Here is a 22,929-nt window from a genome sequence, read left to right on the forward strand (position 1 = left end):
AATAGAAAACCGTGGTAAGGGGCAGCGATAGCAAACGGTGCAGTGAACCAAGTTTTTTTTTCTATTGTGAATGGGCACTGAGTCAGCACCTTATGTACTAAACTCCTAAAAAGGAAAGCTTTTTGGAGCTTGGTCCCAAAGATTACCAACATCTGGCTCTGATGGTTTAGTCACTTTATGCCTATGGAGGCATTGTCAGAAGTGAAGGCTATTATGATTTCTCTCCTGCAGTATTTGTCCAGCACTGAGGAGATGCACATGGCGCAGTGTCAGTCACTGTGCAGGAGTCTTGCTGAAACATGACAGACTCCGCCAATGTGTCGAGAAGAATTCCACAGGGACAGTCCTTTAAAGTAGAGATGTGCAGGCTCTGATTTACTCTGATTTCAAAGCAGGATCTTATTGGCTATCGACTGTCAACAACTGTCATGTGATTTGGGGTAGCCAATAAGATCCTGGTTTGAAATCAGAGTAAATCAGAGTAAATCAGAACCTGCACATCTCTACTTTAAAGAAAGCATTGTCCCTGTAGAAATTGTTATTAAATAGTGTGTTTGAGTAATTAAAAAGGATTATTCTCATTGTGATATTTACCTCAGCAGAAAAATTATGTGAGGACCATTATACCAACATTTCCTTTCCTTTATGTGTGTGTGTGTGTGTGTGTGTGAGTGTGCGTGTGTGTGTGTGTGGTTACACTTCCCTTAATATCTTATTCCCTGAAATAATTGTAAACTAAATCGCTTTAGGTTTTTATTTGAAAAAATATGAAACCTATAGCTATTATTTTATTTTATTTATTGTTGATTACTTGCTGTTAAAGTTTAAATAATGTGTAAAAAATGAATATACTACTTCAAAATTGAGAATTGTGTGTGTATATTATATATATTATACACACAATGTCCAGTGAAAAAGTAATATATTGCTCAGAGGCCCTGTCACTGATCCCAATTACCACCTTTGCAACAAAAAAAAGTGCACTCACTTAAAAAGCGTTTGAAGCAATTTTAAGAAAAGTCACCTAAAATGCAAAACACTTGGGGCACAGGTTAGAGATGTCCGCTATAATGTCTGAAGCTTCAAAAACCAACACATTTGGGTTTGATAGTTGTATAGATACACTGTTACACTGTTATATGCTAGTGATTGAAATGGCTTTATCCCCAAAGTTTTCTCCAGGATGTAATTATTTCTGACTTTGCAGTACATATTTATGTTGGATTCTAGAAGTTTTAGACTTTTATCTCTCTTGTATGGCTTAAAACCTTTAACAATTCTTGAGAGTGTCATAATAACAGTATCAATATTAACTTTGCTGTTAACTTCCTCCTCTTTAGACTTGCAGCAATGCAGTTATATTTCCCAGAGTGTGTACGTCTGCTATCACACGCTGTGCTAGATACCTGCAGGCCCGTTTCTACACACATTCAGCTTCATTTCCTGGAGCTGTTAACTTAATATTTTTCCTGTGCAGAAAATGTTCATTTCCAGCTGAAGATGCCGGGCTGTGCTCAGTCCGCAGGTGGCCAGTCGCTGCACATGAAAGACTCAAACGCTTCTTTCAGTTCGCTAGCCAGAGATCAGAATCCAGGCTGGGTTGTCTTACCGTTTTCTCCACACATTAAGATTCCTGTCATTCTTCTATCTCATATTCCTTCTACTGCAGGTAGCTGTAGACTTTCTAGAAATGATATACTTCAGGCTTAGGGTCCGATTCGAACCTGGTCAAAGAACAGCAAATTCGGCCCTTTTGTCGATGGTGAGGGTCTACGCATGGTGCATAGTCGCTAATGCGCCTTTGCAGACCCCCCCGCAGCGAGCGCCTTAAGCGAGATTTTCACTCACTGCTGCACTCGCACAGTGATTGACAGCCAGGGGGCGTTCCAGGGTGGACACCTGGCATTTGATGGGCGTGCCCACAAAAATGGTGGGCATGCCCCAGATCACTTGCAACACCATCTGTCGGCTGAAGGAAACCTCATGCAGATTTAGCTGTCATAGCTACGTCCAGAAAGAAAGGAAAATTGTATTGGAAGACAGAGAGCTGGGCTTTGATAGATAGATAGATAGATAGATAGATAGATAGATAGATAGATAGGTAGGTCCAGGGGCGTAACTAGATATCAGTAGGCCCCATAGCAAAAGAATGTAAGGGCCCCCCATTTACCAACTGATGGTGATAAATGTATGTAAAACATATTACTTAGACAGTAAAGATGGGCCCCCCTCAGCTCTGGGCCCCATAGCAGCTGCACCCCTTGCACCAATGGTAGTTACGCCCCTGGGTAGGTCTTTTCTACCTGCTGCAATCAGAATGTACAACGGTCATGGCCTGTAAAGACCTACATGTTCTTAGATTCTAGATTTATATTGTTTGGACTTCTTATCTTATTTGCTATTACCACCCTTATCTGTACTTGAACCTTGCTGTAACAATTGTAAATTTTTCCATTGTGAGACGAATAAAGGAATTCTATTTTATTCTATCTATCAGATGTACATAGTGACCTGCACCAGGCCTAATTCTTGTTTGGGTACTTATATGTTAGTTGGGCGCCCACTAAGCTATTTGCTTAGTTTTCCACGTCCACTTGCTTCGCTCGCCACACTATATAAAATCAACTCCATGCCGACGTGGATAGTGGGGGTATGAGCGTAGTAACTATAGTGGGCGCCCAACTAACATATAAGTACCCATGTGTGAACACAAATGCAATTACGATTTTCTAGGCTACAGAATTGCTAGGTTTTGCCATCACAAACGCAAATGCAGTTGAATGCACAAGACCTATACACAAAAACAAGGAATATCAGAACTACAGTTATGGCTATGCATAATAAGGGTGCGGATCATTTTGTCGACATTAATAAGGTTGGCAGTCAAAAGGATGACATAGTCAAGAGGTCAACACAAGCAAAAGGTCGACCTCATACCGCATAATAGACACAACATCGGAAAAGGGAGGCACCGTGTTTTAGCACATACGAGCTCGCAGCTGATGGTAGATGAACGGATAAGGTTGGAAAGGTCTGCAGTGTTTAGGTAGACAGTCAATGTATGAGAAATGAAAGATGGATGTGCAATAAGTCAACACAGAGAAAAGGTTGACATGCACTAGGTCAAAACAGACATGTAATAGGTTGACATGGTCAAAAAGTCAACACAAGCAAAGGGTCCACGTGTAAAAGGTTGACATGTGAAATGTTGACACGTTTCCACCTTTTTGTGTCAGTGTCAACGCCTGTTGACATGGACCCCAATTAGTGTAGCGTGAGACAATTTTCCATACCCAGTTGTAGTCCATGTGGATGGTAAAGTATTAAAAACCTTGTTATCCTTTTACTTGCATCATTTGTCCCTGTCGACCTAGTTTATGTCAAACTTTTGTCTGCGTCGACCTATTGCATGTTGACCTTTTGGTGTCTATTGACTGTCTTCCTAGACACCATAGACCAGGGATGTTACACAAGGAGAGAAAAGGAAAGATTTGTCTCAATATGGTGCACCAAGACAATAACTGACGTCCTAAAATCTAACTTTTATTAGTTTATTACTAAAACAAGCGAAAAATAAAACACAATTATACATACATGGGAAAGAGGGTACATATTAAAACATGCACATGTATGTAATGTCCTCATTAAAACACACAGTCTTGTGCGATTGTACCCACCCACCCTGTGTCTAGACCAGGGATGTCCAAACTAAGGCCCTCTAGCTGTTGTGAAACTACAAGTCCCATCATGCCATACCCCAGTTTTGCTATTAGGGAATGCTAAACCTATGACAAGGTATGCTGGGATATGTGGTTTCACAACAGATGGAGGGCCACAGTTTGGACATGCCTAACATAGACCTTTCATCCGATATTGAGTACGCACACACACTGCCCTTCTGAGCTATATAGGGTACTGGGAACGGGTCATTGGGTTGTCACATATTAGGTTAATATGCATGGCGTCGACCACAGAAGGTTGACATGGCTTAGGTTGACACATGACATAGGTCAACATGGCTGCAGTCAACAGGGTTTGAAGGTCAACACAAGCATGAGGTTGACAATGGCTAGGTCAACATGAGTGTTTCACATTTTTTATCGACATGGACACCGTCAAAGTGTACCGCATCCCCTCGCATCACAAAAAAAAAAAGCTTGAAAAAGATGTTTGCTACACAGCGAAACGCGTCAGTGGACAGGTGCTACCCTATCTATTATCCTTGTCACCCAGACACTGCTATCGGTACTTGTGAGTTATCCGGGCTGCCGATTTTGTCCTTAAGTTAACTAAACTTAAGGACACCCGACCGACGCGATGCCCGCGATTTAGCCCCAAATCGGGGGTATCGCGTCGGTCGTGGACGTTATAAGGGGCCGCGACGCGATGCCCGCGATTTCCCATAGACAGTAATGTTAAAAGACACGATGGACCCGATTTCCCATAGACAGTAATGTTAAAAGACGCGATGGACCCGATTTCCCATAGACAGCAATGTTAAAATAAAATGACAATGTGAAATTGGCCAATATGGGCATTTCACATTGGATATGTTTTAAAAAAAATGTTTCATGGCCCCCCACCACCGTTAACGCCACCCCGCTATTGACGGCAACCCGAAGCGTGGCGAGCGCAGCGAGCCCGCAAGGGGCGGCGGTACGCGTCCTCCGACCTTTTCATACCCCTACTATCCACTAGGGCGTGGAGTGAGAATAGAATAGTGTGGCGAGCGCAGCGAGCCACCGAGCCCGAAGCGTGGCGAGCGCAGCAAGCCCCGCGAGGGGACGCGGATACCTTCACAGGTATCCGCGTGCCTTTGCGGGCTTCACAGGTGTCCGCGTCCCCTCGCGGGGCTCGCTGCGCTCGCCACGCTTCGGGCTCGGTGGCTCGCTGCGCTCGCCACACTATTCTATTCTCACTCCATGCCCTAGTGGATAGTAGGGGTATAAAAAGGTCGGAGGACGCGTACCGCCGCCCCTCGCGGGCTCGCTACGCTCGCCACGCTTCGGGTTGGCGTCAATAGCGGGGTGGCGTTAACGGTGGGGGGGGGCCATGAAACATTTTTTTTTAAAACATATCCAATGTGAAATGCCCATATTGGCCAATTTCACATTGTCATTTTATTTTAACATTGCTGTCTATGGGAAATCGGGTCCATCGCGTCTTTTAACATTACTGTCTATGGGAAATCGGGTCAGAAATCGGGTCCATCGTGTCTTTTAACATTACTGTCTATGGGAAATCGCGGGCATCGCGTCGCGGCTCCTTATAACGGCCACGACCGACGCGATGCCCACGATTTCGGGCGCGATGAAAAAATCGGCAGCCCGGATAACTCACAAGTACCCTGCTATCTTCTGCTGACTACGACATAGTCCAATTAAATTCATACCAACACTGGGTGTGTGCACCAGGAATCTACCCTCAATTATTTGGCAAAAGTGAGACCGGCATATCCAGCCTGCTGCAACCATCCAGCTTCTGCCAACTCACAGGAGGAACGCCACCTCGCAACTCATTTGAGGCATTTGCATCCCGTTGGTACCAACAGACTGTTGTACACCCTAAAAAACTACCCTCATTTTTGGAATTAATATGTTTTACTTTTATTTTTAATCAATACAGCATGCTAAATATGTACTTTTTCTTATATGTTTATTAAATGTCTATGCATTTTTAAATTATCATTATACAGTCTTTTATTGTTCAGCACAGCATACCACCTCTTTTCTTTGTACTGTATTCCCTCGCATCAAGCCTGCAGCGTGGTGAGCGCAGTGAGCCCGCAAGGGGCATTAGTTCGCTCGCCCCCTGTTGGAATATCAGCAGTCGTGACTCCGATGACGGAATACTGACACCATACCACACCCCTATCACCCAATGATGAAAAAATGTCAAATACAGATATAATCACGTTAACCTATACAGTTGGTCCTCCATCCTGGGTTCCTTATCCCTCCAGGAAAAATGTTACGTTATGGCACACTAAGGCACACTTTGGTGACAGCATGTAATTGCACTGCTTCGCAGCTAAGTAACAGGTGCCAGGGGTAGATATGTGAAGCGCCTTCACCATTCACCGGCCGCCTTTGCTTCCATTTTACTTGTGTACAGCATGCCGCACTTACTGTAGGGGTGGGCTTCCTCATTAGCACTGATTTAGTGAGTGTACTGATTGTTCTGGTCTTTGTGGACTGCAGAAGTAGATACGGTAAATGTTCCTGAGTCAGACCTTTTAGCAGGGCTGCAATTGTTGCAGATGGACAAAACCATGTTGCACCACAGGTGGGGGCAGATGTAACATGTGCAGAGAGAGTTATTTTATTTTTGTGCAGGGTAAATACTGACTGCTTTATATTTACACATTTGCACCACCTGCAGTGCAGCATGGTTTTATCCATCTGTAAAAATCTGAATCTGAAGTAGGCCCAATGAGAAAATTGTACCTGTTGCAACTAGTAAAAAAATGAGGCAATACTGGGTGTAATGACTGCACCCATTCATGTACAGTGATCACATGTACAAGGCTTTTATTTTAGGTGTGCTGCGTGAGCATGACATATGTTTCAGGCCCTTTCCCATGAACTGTCTGGTGGAGTACAGTGGCATCATAAGTGGGCTATGGTGACAGCAGCACTGCGATATTGGTATCACCCCCTCAGATGGGATCACTTAGCAGCCACAATGCGCTAGGAGACCAGGGAGATTTTAGGGGTGTGGTATAAATATCCGACGGTCGGCATTCCGACAGTCATTAGTCAGACGTCGGAATCCCGACTGCACAGTGTGGGGAGCGCAATGAAGCCCCTTGCGGGCTTGCTGCGCTCGCCACGCTGCGGGCACGGTGGCAAGCTGCGCTCGCCACCTATTTTTTTCTCCCTCTATGGGGGTCGTGGACTCCCACGAGGGAGCAGTCGGGATTCTTCCGACGTCGGAGTAATGACTGTCGGAATCCCGACTGTCGGGGAGCTGTCCAGCACCCGATTTTAGGGACTGCCATGCAGCTACCCAAGGGACCATACCTCCATGCTCTACAACATGACCCATTCCATTAGGTACAACATGCTCTGCTCCTTCACTTCCCTCACATTGTATAAATGTCATCACCTGTGGTGAGCTAGTTAATTGAGAAGAAGGCTGTTTCAACACATGTGATGGCAATCATACAATGAGAGGGAAGTTCATGAGCAGAGCATTTTGTACCTAATGGGTCATGTTGGAGGGTATGTACCTTCCAACATGACCCATTCCAGGAGGGACACAATTATCTGCTCTGGACTTCCCTTTTAGGTACCCATACACGTTACAATTATTGTATACATTATCGCATTTCGGTTTTGCGATGAGATGAGATCTAGTACAAAAGGTATGTGCTGCTCATACTTTTTGTTCTAGAACTTATCTCATCTCATCGCAAAACAGAGATGCGATGAGATGCGATATTGTATACAATAATTGTAACGTGTATGGGCACCTTTAATGTATGATTGCCATCACCTGTGCTGAACAGGTAAACTGATCAGAAAGGTGTTCCACCCCAGGTGATCTAATGGCAATCATACATTAAGAGGGAAGTCCAGGAACAGAGCATTGTGTCCCTCCTGGAATGGGTTGGGAGGTATGCAGTGACACAGACCCTCCAACATGACCCATTCCATTAGGTACAACATGCTATGTTCCTGGACTTCCCTACCAGTGGCAGTTACAGAGGTAGGGCTCCAGCACAGTCCAAAATTCAAAGAGGGGGGTCACATCAAATGTCAGTGAGTCCAGTACAGTGATGTTTGAGGTGGCAGGCTCACATCTGCAACTGCCACTCTCAGGGGAGTCCAGGAACAGAGCATTTTGGACCTAATGGAATGGGTCATGTTGGAGACATCCCCCAATACAGCAAACATCAGGGCATGGCCTTGTGCCTGTCAAGCCATGCAACACTTTGTGTGAAAATGAACATGTCACCTATAAGGATGCCACTATGTATGGTATACAGTGCCAGATGCACTAGGCTTCAAAAGTGATAAAATGGAGAGTGAGAAACAGCCAGCCAATCAGCTCCTGTCTGACATTTTTCAAACACAGTCTGTGACCAGGGCCGGATTTGTGCCTAGGCCCGTGAGGCACCCTCCTCAGGGCGGCACCAATCAAGGGCGGCACAGCAGGCTGACGTTCTTTTAAATAGCAGCATGGCAGAGTGGGTGGGCAGCGGCAAGTGACAAGCGGCGCCGCCACCGACATGATTCATCATATGTCAGCGGCAGTGCCGCTCGTCACCCACCGTTGCCCACCCGCTCTGCCATGCAGAGTACATCACCGGCTATCTCCGACGGTCCCCCTGCTCGTCCGGCTCCGCCGCTAGGTGAGCTGAGCTGAATTGCTCTGGCTCACTGCCGCAGGCGGGGAAAGCAGCTAGGCTGAGCAGCGCGAACCTCCCTGCAGTCAGTCAGTGTGAGAGAGACTGACTGAGACTGCACATAAAGTTAATTTACCCTCCCTCCGTCCGGGTCCTCCATACAGTTAGCAGTCCAGACTGATAGATAGACTTATACCTTAATAATGATTATATTAAAATAGGGGGGGGGGGGCGGACAAAAATGTTGTGCCTAGGGGCGGCCTGACCCCTAAATTCGCCCCTGTCTGTGACATGACAGGTAGGAGCTGATTGGCTGGCTGTTTATCACTTTTGAAGCTTAGTGCATCTGGCCCATAATGTTGACATGCAGCAGATCAGCACCACATACCTCCCTCCCTCTCCAGGAGGGACACAATGCTCTGTTCCTTGACTTCCCTCTTAATGTATTATTGCCATTAACTGTTTTAAACAGGTTCATTGATAAGATAGGTGTCTCCATACAGGTGATGGTAATCATACATTGATAGGGAAGTGGCGGAATAGAGCATTGTGTCCCTCCTGGTGAGGGTCATTTGGGGAGGTATGGCACCAGTATGAAGGTGCCATTATATTTCACTGTTATAATGCATTTTAATGGTGTCGGCAGTATAACTGTAATCATACTGGTGCCAATGTCATGCCTGCCGACTATACGAATGTGTATCCAGCAAATGAGATTTGATTATTCATTCTTGAAGAGTTGTTTTAAATCTTCAGAAATACTTGATAGCAGCATTGATATCAGTTGCAAACTGCAGCTTGGGCAGGCATGGCAGGTGGGCTACCATCATTGATGGAACTTGTGAATTGTTTGCCCAGGGAAAAAAACTAATTTGGGCCTGCCTCCTCTACTATAGCCCAAGTTCACAATATGCCAAACAGCAGTGGGTGACAGGGAGAGGCAGAGGTTGACAGCTGAAGACAGAGGAGCAGGGAGAGACAGAGGGTGACAGTATATTGCAGGGAGAGGTTGACATATAGAGGAAGACAGTGACACCAAAAGGCAAAGGGAGGCAGAGGGTGATGGGGAGCAATGGGTGGCAGGGGTACAAGCGCAATGTCCTGCATGGTGTGAAGAACAGAGGGCAAGAACACAGTGGTCTATACTCTGTCTGTGGGAGGTGCCCTTGCCCTTTGTACTTTCTGGGAATGAGCTGCCATTATTTGACACACAGCAGTGAATGGGAGAAATATACAGCAGTCTATTAACTAGAGGTAGTATATGGCTGGCATATAAAAGGTCATCCCTACCGCTACAGCCCTAAGGTAAGGGAAGATTCCCCAGGCTTTGGGGTGCACCCTTCTCTCTGCATTGGTCCATTCCTCTGACATTGCTCAAAATGGTCTGCAGGGGCCCCAGGAGATAATTCTTTGCTGGTCTGGACAGAAGTGGGCCCATAATTGTCAGGGGGCCCGATGCACAAATGGTACTTCTACCACTGAGTAGCATAGTATTTTACCTGGACTTCTTTGTCTTAAGCTTTTATTGTGCTGCCTAGGAGAGAATATTAGATGAGAGAATTACTGAATTATTATATAAGTATTACGAAGCACTTTCATGTACATTTTCCTATATAGATCACCTACTACTTCACTATTATCTTCCTTAGCTTGCAGATACATGGGCATCTGCCTCCGCTCATTAGCCACCCAACCATGATAGATAAGACAGAGAAAAAAGTACCATCGCTTAGTCACACTGCGCTCGCACACATCACAGATAACATAAGCAATAAAGACAATCGGCAATACATTTTAAACAGACAAATAATGAACTACACAAAACACAGGGACAAGCCAAAGCTTACTGATCAATATGGAACATACAGCACACCATAAATCTCTCTTCTCCCATTAAATCTTAAAAGCCCCATCAGCTAACAGAAATCGGTAGCAGTCTTACATAGTGCAGGTGAGCTAAAAATGCCATGTATAGGCAATCTATAAACATTGCAGCATTTTCTTAAAGATGGTCTCTGTTTGGTGGGCTTAAAAACCATTGCTCATCAAAGGCATTGCATCATATGCAAGACATCTTATGCTGCGTAATGCAGGCCCCGGATACTGATATCCGTTATCCACTAAACCAGGGCTGGGCAACACCGGCCCTCCAGATTTTAATGAACTACACATCCCAGCATGCCTTGCATCAGTTTCAGCATGGCCATATAGCAAAACTAATGCAAAGCATCCTGGGATGTGTAGTTCATGAACATCTGGAGGGCCGGTGTTGCCCAGCCCTGCACTAAACTGTCACACTGCTAAGGTATACTATTAAAACTAATAGGATTTAAGATGGTGAGATCATAGAGACAGAGCTACCTCAACTAGTAGAGTGAAACTTCTTAGATTTATGAGACACATCACAGCTTTGGAAATTTTGCTATGAAAATTTAAAAGGACCTATTTATGATTATTTATAATCTTAAAATATGCGGAAATAGCTGTTTCTCTATGTTTAGGTCAAGAACCAGTACTACAGCTATTTAAAGATACCCTTGTTCTCAGTATCCTCATTTTTTTTGTTTGCTTCCAATGGTAAATGCTGGTCAGGAGAGGGACCTTTAATGGGCTTTTGACCTTTTCACAACTTTTTTATATGTGCATACATAGCTTAATGGAAAATGCCCCCCAAGTTATGCTTTCCTTATCTGGCACAATAGAGTTAACTATCAATGTCAATGGCCCCGGGGAGAAGGCCATCTGCTGATGTTCGAACCAGAGCTGATTAGTTTTTTGCTGTTTTCCAGCATTGGGAATGTTGAATCTAGAATGATGCACTATTGTAAAACAGAAGATAGCACGGTGGGTCAATCTGAGCATTCTGTAGGCATATACCAGTTGTTGTGAATGGTGCACAGGCAGTCCTTCTGCGGAGAGAAAAGAAGGAAGAAAAGAAGGAAGAAAGGAAGACCTCCCAAACAAAGAAGAAGCCTCACTATACAGAGGTAGCTTGAAGAGAAGGTAATGATGGGTGGAAGAAAGAAGAGCCACTGTAATTAACATGAGTAGAAGTATTGGGGATGAAGAAGAGTAACAGCACAAGAGAAACTGGAAGAAGATAATGGAAGAGGCCAGTAGTAGATGCATCAGGAAGAAGAATCTGTCAGCAGGAGACAAATATGGAAGGCAAAAAAAAAAAAAACTATTATGAAGTTCTCTATTGTCTTCTTTTCTGCAAGGATTAGGCCATGCACCACCAATGGGCCCTCTATACCACCAATGCCATTTAACCCTTTGAGTACCAACATTGCTGTGAGCGATCCTCAAAATATCCGCTAAAAATGCCAGCATCACTCACAGCAACTCTTGGCACTCAAAGGGTTAATCTTTGCACCAGGTATTAGGCTTTCTGTGCAGTTATAAACACTAATAGGATTTACCCCACAACTTTGTTCGAGCTAGGAGGTAAGGAATAGTGCCTTAGATACCAAGTGGTATATTTCTGGAAGCAAAATACAGCCACATCTCTACAATATAAAAAGCAAGTTTGTATAATTACCAGTGAGATATCAAAATGAAAATAGGTTCCCCATTAGTTAGGTCCAATTAAAAGAAGGCCATTGTGCTGCAAAGACTGCATATGCATGTCACAACCCTCCCTGGGACCAGAAGAAGGGCAGCCAAGCCAGAAAATGGTCTCCAGGCAACAATACAAATGTAAACAATGGCTATAGAGTACATGCATACTGGCTAATTCAGAAAAAGAATAAATCATATAGAAAACTATTGCAAAAATTTATTTAAAAAAATGTTATTTCAAGCCACGTAGAATCAAGGTATCAAGATCAAAGATCCACGATTCTCTTTTCCTTTGCAAAGTTTCCCGGTCACCACCCCTTACAGGTATCACAATGTGGACAATTAGCATACAGCGTAGACTAGCAACAGTGTGCCCATGTGTCAGGAAATGTTTTGCCACTGGTTTATCGTTGACCTAGGATGCCGGTGCACTTTTAATGAAGGAACGATGATTAGCCTTGAGTTCACAGAAGTTCCTTGTCGTCATTCCGATGTAGTAAATTCCGCATGGACAAGTTAGAAAATAGTAAGTATCTACATGTAGTGCAGTCCCACATTTGTAGCATCCGTTCTTGCGTGATTGTATCCATGAGTGTGTCACTCGATTAGGCTGTAACAGTGTACTTATAAGTAAGACCTTCTGCCCACATCGATAGGCACATATAGGCAGGGTTTTACCAACACTAACAAGTGCCGGATCAGAAGAAACAATATTATATTCCCAGGACACTGGACATTACAAATAAACCTAAACTATGAATTATGGAGCCTACACACGTAGCAATTTTTGCATATTTTCTAAGCGATCTGACTAGATTTCACTAGATCACTTAGAACTTAAGCACGAATCACTGTGTGTGTGTAGGACCCATAGCGATGGCTATTCACGGCCCAGCACGTCACCATTGCCATGCTAGATATTTCAAGTATGCTTGAAATAGCTAGTCTTTGGCCGTGTTCATTCTATTGAGAACACAGGCAGTGACAGATGGCTCAGCACACATCGCTGGTGCAGTGCTGTGTGCGGAGAGATCTGTGCTGAGCGATCTGAGTGATGCTAGATCGCTCAGCACAAAGCTCCCATAACCCTGTGTGTAGGCCCCATAAGACTCAATCCATACATTGATTGCTATTCACCGCTGATTAATTCAATTAAGCCACAGTCCTTGCTACTAATTGATTTCTACTGTATGAGTTCTAGAGAAGGTTTCAGTTTAAGCTTAATTAGAATTAATTTATATTCTGTGCAAATTCCTATGTCTTTTACAGTTTCATCTGTTCTAAACGGGTTATTTAAAGACTTCTGTTCAGAAGCAGCTGAGCAAAATAATGGAGACAATATGCTGGAAGGTGATCTGCTGCTTTATTTCCATAACGCTCTGTGTTCATGAGCATCAGGTGGAAATAGGGCTCTCATTTCAAGGGTTTTCCCAGCCGGAAATCTTTTATTCATTATATATACACATATATTCTAAGAATTCATAGTCATAATGCATCTAGATTAACAGGATTAGTGGAAATATCCACCTTGACTGCACTTTGTACCTAAACATAAAAAACAAGGAAAAAAAAAATCACAAACATTACTGTACATTACCCAGCAAATAAAAAAAAAGTGGCTTGTCCTGCTCCCTTTTGTTAAACGCACCCACTTCACAGCAGTATAAATGAAGTGCCCTGACTGCGCTGGCGGAGAGGGGATCATGCGTGCACTGGCGGAGAGGTGCTCCAGCTGTCTGAGACGCAGGTGCGTCTCAGACGCTCCTGCGTCTCAGTAATTATTAGCACGTGCGCCTCGTGCATGAATGGGGGAATGCTGGGGACAGTACAGATGGTGTAATGGTTAGCATTACTGCCTCACAGCACTGAGGTCATGGGTTCGATTCCTACCATGGCCCTAACTGTGCGGAGTTTGTATATTCTCCCCGTGCTTGCGTGGGTTTACTCCGGGTACTCTGGTTTCCTCCCAAAATCCAAAAATATACTGGTAGGCTAATTGGCTCCCAACAAATTAACCTTAGAATGTCTGTGTGTGCGTGTACATGTGCTAGGGAATATAGATTGTAAACTCCACTGGGACAGGGACTGATGTGAATGTTCAAATATTCTCTGTAAAGCGCTAAAGAATATGTGTGCGCTATATAAGAAACTTATAATAAATAAATAATGTCTGTAACAAAATGAGATCTTACTGATCCTGACCCTGCAGCTTTACATTTGGCTTCCATGTTTCCATGTTGCGCAATTTTCCTGAACTCAATGTGGCGTAATCTTACAAAGGTAAACCATACTTGCCAATGCTCCCTGAATTGAGTAACAGTAATTAAGGATACAGTAATTTAGTATACGTTTTATGTGCATGTCACTTTAAAATATACTTGTTAAATACTCCAGGTGCCGCTGCTTTCTTTCATACATTTGCATATACTGCGCAGAAGGCAACCATTTATGCTTGCTTCAGTGCTGGTCTTCACCAGATCTCTCTCTCTAAATATATTCATTGGGGATAATCAGTGGCATTTCCTTGCAATGGTGCATGCAATTTCAAATAAAGTTTATTGTGGCCACTTATATGGAATTATCAGGTTCATATATCTACAGTAAAAGATAGACTATCAATAGGTCAGCCTCAAATAGTCTACATGCAAAAAGTCTGAAGGCATCACTAATGGAGCTGTATTGTGGAGAGGAAAGAGCAGATGAGACAACCAGAAGAACATCAGACAGGTAAGAGGAACTGGAATGAACGAAGGATTATGGGACTGGCTGGAGAAGCCCATGGGGTCATAAAGCTAGAAACACAGGGGTATGAGGCTGGAGAAATAGCAGATTTCTTCTCCAGGACCCTGGCTAAGTGTGTGATTGATATCAATATAAAGGTAAAGTGGGAGATATTTGTTATAGACAATTTATTGGTCACCTTCACGTATAGTCACTGTTCCCATGTGCCCACTTTTTTCATGTACAATTTCCATTTATTACAGAGTGTTTTCCCTCAAGGTAAAACTGGTACTAACTCCCATGTTATAACTGTACTTCCGCAAAACAGAATGGAGAAGAAAGTCGATATTAAGCTTGTTTTATTATTCATCACTAGCATTTATTACCAGAATTCTGTTTATATTGTCAGGAAGATGTGATTGACAGCATCTGAATGGTGAAATGGATGGCTACCGTACATCCAGGTAATGGGTAGGCAGGAGCTGAAGCCGAGTAACCCATTGGCACAAAGAATACCATTGAGTTGGGAGTATCATTTCTGAAACAATGAATCGGGCATAAAAAATCATTACGGTTGTAACCAAACCCTGAGGGTAATTAGCATTATATTGTTATCAACTAGACATTTGCTTACATCTATAAGCCTTCATAATAAATATAACAGAAATATATTTGTTACCACGCGTTCAGTACCTCTTGCAAATGTGTATGTAGAGTTTTTATAAATGTCTGTTTTCCTCACCGGGAAACTTGGAGTGTTCTGTAGCCTAGCAGTCTCACACTATGACAACTGCGCATTGCTCCTTCTTATATAGGTCCTTATAGGTGTTCTGTGAGCCTCACGATTTTAATGGACCTGTGCTTACAATGAATTATCCTTTAGTAGAGTGGCAGGTGACTGGATATCTCTCTCAGTTAGAATTTTAATCAGGGAGTTTACATCTAATTAAATAAGGTTCCTTGTGAAATTTCTGTGACATCATGAGCTACTGCAGGAATGTGTTTTATTAATAAAACCTCAGCAGGACTCGGAAGGAGGCGACTGAATGATCTGCAATTGGACCAAAGAGTTTTCTTGAACAGTTAGATAAAGGAACTTATTGACCAGTAACATAGATAATATGCCCTTGTACACTGTAAAAGTGCACAGGAAAAGTAGCAAGCATAACTCCATTGGCTGGTTATGTCCATGTGAGGAGTTCTCCTAACTTCTAAACACAGCAAGAGCAGTCTCTGTGGCTATCATGTTCCTTATTCCACTATACCACCAACCACTACATCGATTACCATGTATCCACACCTGATCAGTGTGTCAGAAACATGGTGGGATTACACCTCTTTCTACTGTAGAAAATTGTCTAGTGGCTTAACTATGATCCTTCCCTTCCTATGGTGACATTTGGGATAGATGTTGACTCCAGTCTACTAGTGGGCGTAGTCAGAGCTATGCAATCAGCGCCAGCACCGTCGTAGTAAGGCAGCATAGCAAGTGTAGTCAGTATAGTGAGCGCCTCTCACACAGTGCCGATAACCGCCAGATCACCCACGCTGGCAGAGAGGCGATCATGCGGGCACTGGTGGAGAGGCGCTCCATCTGCCTGAGACTCACGAGCGTCTCATACGCTTGTGTGTCTCAGCAATTTGTAAAGGATGCATTTGCCAGTGCTCCATGTTACATACTGGTAAATGCCTCCATTTCAAACCCCCACTATCCACGCCAGCCCGAATCATGGCGAGTGCAGCGAGCCGCACAAGGGGACGCAGTCCGCGTTCTCCCGACTTGTTCATACCCCCACTATGCATGTCAGCGTGAAGTTGATTTTATAAAGTGTGGCGAGCGCAGCATGGCGAGGAGACGCGGATTACACCGTCAACTAATCCGTGGAGCTCGCCACACTTTATAAAATCAACTCCACGCCGACTTGGATCGTGGAGGTATGAACAGGTCAGGAGGATGCATACCGCATCCGCTAGCAACACTTCAGGCTGACGTGGATAGTGGGGGTGTTTCAGGAACACATTCACCCTGTCATGTCAGGCAGGTGAAAATGGTCAATGGTTCCCACACAATGTAATAAGAGCTGACTGACTACGCTAACTGCGTAACATGACTTACTATGCAAACTACGTAAGCTCCGGGTTGCCGCGAGCATACTGACTACGCTGGCTGTGGGAACAAATCCACATTGTGAACTTGTCTGACATTGATGCTCATGTGGACTAATCTTCACCATTGTATAGCCAGGGTTACTGGCACCATGATCCCTACCACTCCCACCTCATATTGCCTAGACCAGGCATGTCCAAACTATGGCCCTCCAGCTGTTGTGAAATTACAGGTCCCATCATGAATTTCCAGTTTTGCTTTTAGGGAATGCTAAAGCTATGGCAAGGCATGCTGGGATGTGTAGTTTTACAACAGCTGGAGGGCCACAGTTTGGACATGACTGGCCTAGACCAAAGATTCTCAAGCTCTGCCATTACTGTCCAGGTTTTAAGGATATCCATGCTTGAGCCAAGATACAAATTGTCACCCATTCTCAAGCATGGATATTCTTACCCCGGTCTGTAATGGCTTCAGAAAGTTTGGGAACCTCAGACCTAGAACTATCTCAGAACACAATGGAAAACTCATACATCGCTTATCCTCACTGAAGCAATATGTCGGATATCGATTGATAGCCTGGAGTTCGGAATGTTACAGCATGGGCTGACGAAGGAGGTCACTGTAGCCAGCGTACATTACTTAGATTTTGACTTGATTGGAATCGGTAAAATAGTTACAAATATTTCTAGTGTGTATCTAGCTTAAGGTCTTACTTATATAGAATATTTTTAGTAAATACTTTGTGGTCTTGCTTTAGCATGCACATCAGTTGGTAAAATTTTGACTTGCTGAGAATATTATGGGCCAGATGCACGAAGCTTTAAAAGTGATAAAATTGAGAGTGATAAACAACCAGCCAATCAACTCCTGCCTGTCATTTTTCAAACACAGTCTGTAACATGTCAGGCAGGAGCTGATTGGCTGGCTGTTTCTCACTCTGGCCAGTGCTCCATGTGTGTGTGAAAAGGTAACAAAATTATCCATGACTAAATAGCAAAGATTGTAAATATTTGCCAATGTAATATAACGTTACATTGTGGCTTTTAAAAAGAGAATACAAGTCTAGGGCAGGTCAGGGTCTTTTGGCATCAGCACTTTTCTAGGGACAAGTATCTTGCTATGATCTTCACAATCAACATTGCTTGATGACCAATCTAGTGACATAATAATGAGCTTTGTTAGATTTAAGTCTTAATAGAATAAATATTCCTCCAGGATTTCGGTTACTTTATAAGGTGGCATTGTTCCTAGAGTAAGGGGTCAATCCTATTATCAGCAATTATCTCGCATATTGCAGCAGCACTTTATGGCGGCCAGAATTCACACACAAGTGCTCAATGGCACTTGTGTAACCTAAGGTTGATTTCAGCCTGTGAAGGTTGTGAGTTTGGGGGACGTTGCCAGCATTAAAATGCTTTGGCAACAGCACAACACACCCTACGCAAAGAATAGGATTGATCTGTTAAGAAACTCAAATTGGGTAGTTTAGTCCTCAGCATGTGCACTGCCCAAACACAATATTTCTATTATAGTGAAATGTACTCTCTCATGTAGGGGTCCTGTATGACGGACAGTCATTACACCGACTGTTAAAACCATGACACTCGGGATCGCGACGGCCACCGGCTAGTCTCCCAAGTGGGGTCCATGACCCCCATAGAGGGAGAATAAAATAGGTGGCAAGCATAGCAAAACACTGTGCCTGCAGCGTGGCAAGCGCACCAAGGGGCTTCATTGCGCTCCCCCCGCTGTCTGAGTCCGGGCAGTCGGGATCCCAACTGTTGATATCACACCCTCATGTAGGAGCCATCTCCCACCAGCATGTGCGTTTATTACTTACTTAATCATGCCATTAAGGTTTAATTTCCTAATAGCTGATGATTTTTTTTCCCCCTTCAGATTCGGTCACTCAGTTTCTTTATAATTTCTTAATCGTACATTTTGTTCTATTTTTGATGTCCAGCAGACTGGGGCTACACCAGACATTACTTAATGCCCTGTACACACGGTTTGATTTGGTCTATTTTTCTATTGGTTTTGTTTATAGAAGCAAAATCAAATCAAATAGATATCGAACGGATTTCAGCTGCATTCGATACCGTGGGTGCGTGGCTGGGCGACATCGAGAGCGAATAGAAAAATAAACTGTGCAGTTAAGACTATATAGTACAGATCTATATGGTCCAAATCAAATGCGTTTTTTTCTTGCCCTTCATTTTGATCCTGAGTCAATCCCAATCAAATTGAATCACAAGCAAAATCGCATCGTATGAACACCCTTAACCATTTCAGTGCCAACATCTCTGTGAAAGAAGTGCAAAATAGCCGCAAAAAAAAAAAAATGCCATGTCACTCACATTTATGAATATATATATATATAAATAAAATATGCTAAAAAATATTTTATTTCCTATATTAAAAAAGGTTAACATTACAGTTCTGTATAAAGAAACCTTTCAAACCTATTTTGACAAATTCCCTTGGATACTCAAATGGTTAAAGGTGTGTACACACGGCAGATCCTGCCGTGAGATGCAAGTCCCGATGCGATCAGATCGCATCGGGACTCGCATCTCACGACATGCTAGAGAGGCACAATTTACACTATATAGTGCAGATCTGCACTATATAGTCTTGCCTGCCCTTTCTATCTGGCTGCCGATTTGCGCTCACACGGGAGCGCGCATCGGCAACTCAAGCCCTTAAAAAAGCATGCGATTTGGCTTCTGATGTTCACTATATCGGGAACATCGGAAGCCAAATCTTACCATGTGCACACACTAAGACATAAGAAGGAATGTGTGCAGAACATAGGGAACATCACTGATGCTGTGGACCACTAGCCGAAACGGGACTATGCCGACAGAGGGAAAGCAAGTATACAGTATTTATATTTAAGTGCAGTGTCCACTGCACAGCCTGCACCAAATATAGATTATACCATTGCAGGGTTGGCTGGTTTAAAACTAAATGGATTTAAAAGGAAATTATATATTTTTTATTTTGCTGTGATTACGAGCAAAGTGCTGTGACTTTTTGATAAAGTCTATTATACTATAAAACTAGTGTTTTTATTCCAAATTTTGCTTACCAATGGAATGCCCCATGCTAATGCTTAACGCCCATGTCTCTCTGACCAGTGCTTTTGCATGTGACATTACTTAGATCATTTTGAAGAGCCTTCCTGATGCAGTCAGGATCTGTAAAAAGATCCATTCAACTGGATACAGATCGTGTGCAGATCATGTGCTCCAACAGATCATGTGACCATTGTACGATAGTCTCACAATCTACAATCTGCTCACAATCATGATCGTTCTGGTGTGTACCTAGCATAAGTATCTACATACAGTATATTCAGATGCAATAGGAATAGTAAGATGTTAAAAATTAGATGCAGTCAATTTGCCTACAGTCAAAATCCAGTCAGTCAAAATACCAACCAACATTGACCGATGGTCAAAATAGACACATCAATAGCAGACATTTATTATGACATGGTCAAAATGCCGACATTTAAAAAAAGGTCAAAAGGTTAAATAGTAGACCTGAGTTTTTCGTGATTTTCTTTTTAAAAAAAATAACGTGTTCATCCTGTACCATCCCGGTGGATGTGGAGGGGGAATATAATAGTGTGTGGAGCGCAGTGAGGCACTGTGTCCGAAGCATGGCAAGCACAGGGAGCCATACAAGACGCTGTACACTTATACAGTGTTATCATAGACCCCGACATCCCCCCCCCCCCCAAAAAAAAAAATACCCAATAAAAATTAATCAGGTCTATTTTTTGACCTGTTGACATTTTAAATGTCAATATTTTGACCATGTCGGCATTTGGACCATGTCAGTAGTTTTACAGTCGGCCATTGGTGGAGTAGGTAAATCATGCTGAATTCAAAATACTTGTTTTACGGAAAATGTCTAATAAAATATGCCGAATAGCAATATTAATAGCATTAAATTATGGCTTATTAAGGTTTCTAAAACAGGATGGACTTCTCCCTTCCAACATTAATGTAAAATAAAACCGCTTCAGTTCTGGATCATTATGAAATTTCCCATATGCATAATGAGAAACCGAAATGTCTGGGCAGCCAGGGCATGGGTCACATGACTGGGTCCTATGGCTGACATGTAGCACAGCCGGGTGCTGCATATTCTGATATCCATATTGGATGCATTGTTACCCTGCAAGCTTTATTTTGGCTACGTAGGTCTAAAATAGTCAGTGACCAAAGTCTCAGTATGTAAATGTTCAGTGTCTAAATCTGGCCTTATGTAATCAGGATCACAATCAATGTTGCTGTCTGGTTTGTTTCACAAGCAGGACTTTGTAGTGTATGTGTAACGTGTGTTGCTAATTTAGTAATGTTTATATACAGGACCATAAAACCACGTGTGTATGCAATGCTCTGCAGATAGAGCCAATGTAGTCTTCAGTCATTTTCAGAACCTGCCCATAGGAGGCATCAAAGTTTGAAGAGATAAAGTGGCGAGGATTTAGGCCCTGATTCAGGCTTGCTCAGTGCGCTGCAAACATTGCAGCTTACTGAGCACCTGCGATGCCACCCCACGCATGAGCGGCTAGCAGGAGAAATCATTCGATGGTTGCAGACCATCGAATGGTGTCCCGCCGTCGCAAATAAAAAGTCAGTCTTAACTGACTTATTTGCAAGCGATGGGACGAATACAAGGCAAGCTGCCGACATGTGATGTCAGCCGCCCGCCCCCAGCAGGCATCAGGCCACCCACTTATCCATGGGAATGTCCAGCGTTTTCAGTGGGATGCCCATAAAACTATAGGTGTTCCCATGGCCCAGCACCGCCACGCCCCTGCTCCGCCCTCCCTGAGAGTATGTAACTCACTGCAGCTGTTCACTGTAGGGATAGAGGCCTAATTCACTGCAAGTGATCCTGAATCGCCCATAGTACCAGCAAATCCACCCCCGCCACATTACAGGCACTGTTTAAAACATTAATTAGGAGCCAATTGGTTGGTACTTTCTATCCATGCTTTCAGACCTCTTCCCATATAGGAGCAGAGAGCTGTACTGCAGCTTCCATGTGACCGGCAAGTGAGTTTTGTTGATGAAGTGCTGCACCCTCGTGTGTTACCGGAAGGGAGATTAAACAGACGGAGGGGTTATTTTCACTTTCATACCACTTACTTTTGCTTGTTCTGGTTTTTACTGTAATAAATCTACAGTAGGTCTCATCTCTTTGCTAGATGGACCTAGTCTGAAGCACACCAGTTCTTCTGGTCAATTCCACTCCAACATGGGTGAGAGATATAATCAGTCATTGTGTTGTGACAGAAAACATTTCCCATTGAACTCTGCAAACCTTTTACCATTATAAAGTCACACTTCATTTTCCCATTCTACAAAACATTCCCGCACACGCTGTGCCCATGTAAAATAACAAGGGTGTAATTCAGTAAGAATAGGAAAACGATAGTTACAAATGTTCTCAGGTAAGTGCTCACATCAGGCTTATTCTATATCCCATATCCAGATGTTATATATGAAAATAGTTTGACTGCATCTGTGATCATCATCTAGCCCAATATCTACATACCATTGTGCAAGGCAATCATAGCATTAATGACCATTCACCAACTCAAATTATTTCTTGGAATATATTTAGTGTATTTGGCTAAAGCGGAGTCACCATGTCAATGACAATGCTCTTCAAAACACCTCATCGATTTATACAGTAGTATTTTCTCCAAGCTGCAGACTCTGATTAGTAACCACCAGAGGTTTCCTCCTACAGTGATGTACTCGCCCAAAACAGCCCTCATTATGTGAGCCAGGTCCCGGGTGACTTGCGCTGAGCATCCTTGGCTAGAATGTGTATCTCATTTGCACAAAACAAACATCTGGATTTGGACGAGACTGCACTGATTAATATACAGGATATGGAACACTTGTACATCTGTGTGCAAAAGATTCTGAATGAGGACACTTTATAATATGGATAATCTACCTCAAATTAGAAGGAAAACTACTAGGCTTCAATTTAGGGAAGGGTTTTGATCACTTGCCTCATCGTCTGCACTTCCATATCCCTATAGTTTTGTGCAAGGATACAACTGTGTGGTCAAGTCACAGAGCCATTATTAAAACCAAGCCATCGTAAGTATACAGGTTGAGTATCCCGTATCAGAGTATCCGTTATCCGAATTATT

This window comes from Crinia signifera, chromosome 9 (assembly GCF_055691185.1).
Source record: "Crinia signifera chromosome 9, ASM5569118v1, whole genome shotgun sequence".
Lineage (NCBI taxonomy): Eukaryota > Metazoa > Chordata > Amphibia > Anura > Myobatrachidae > Crinia > Crinia signifera.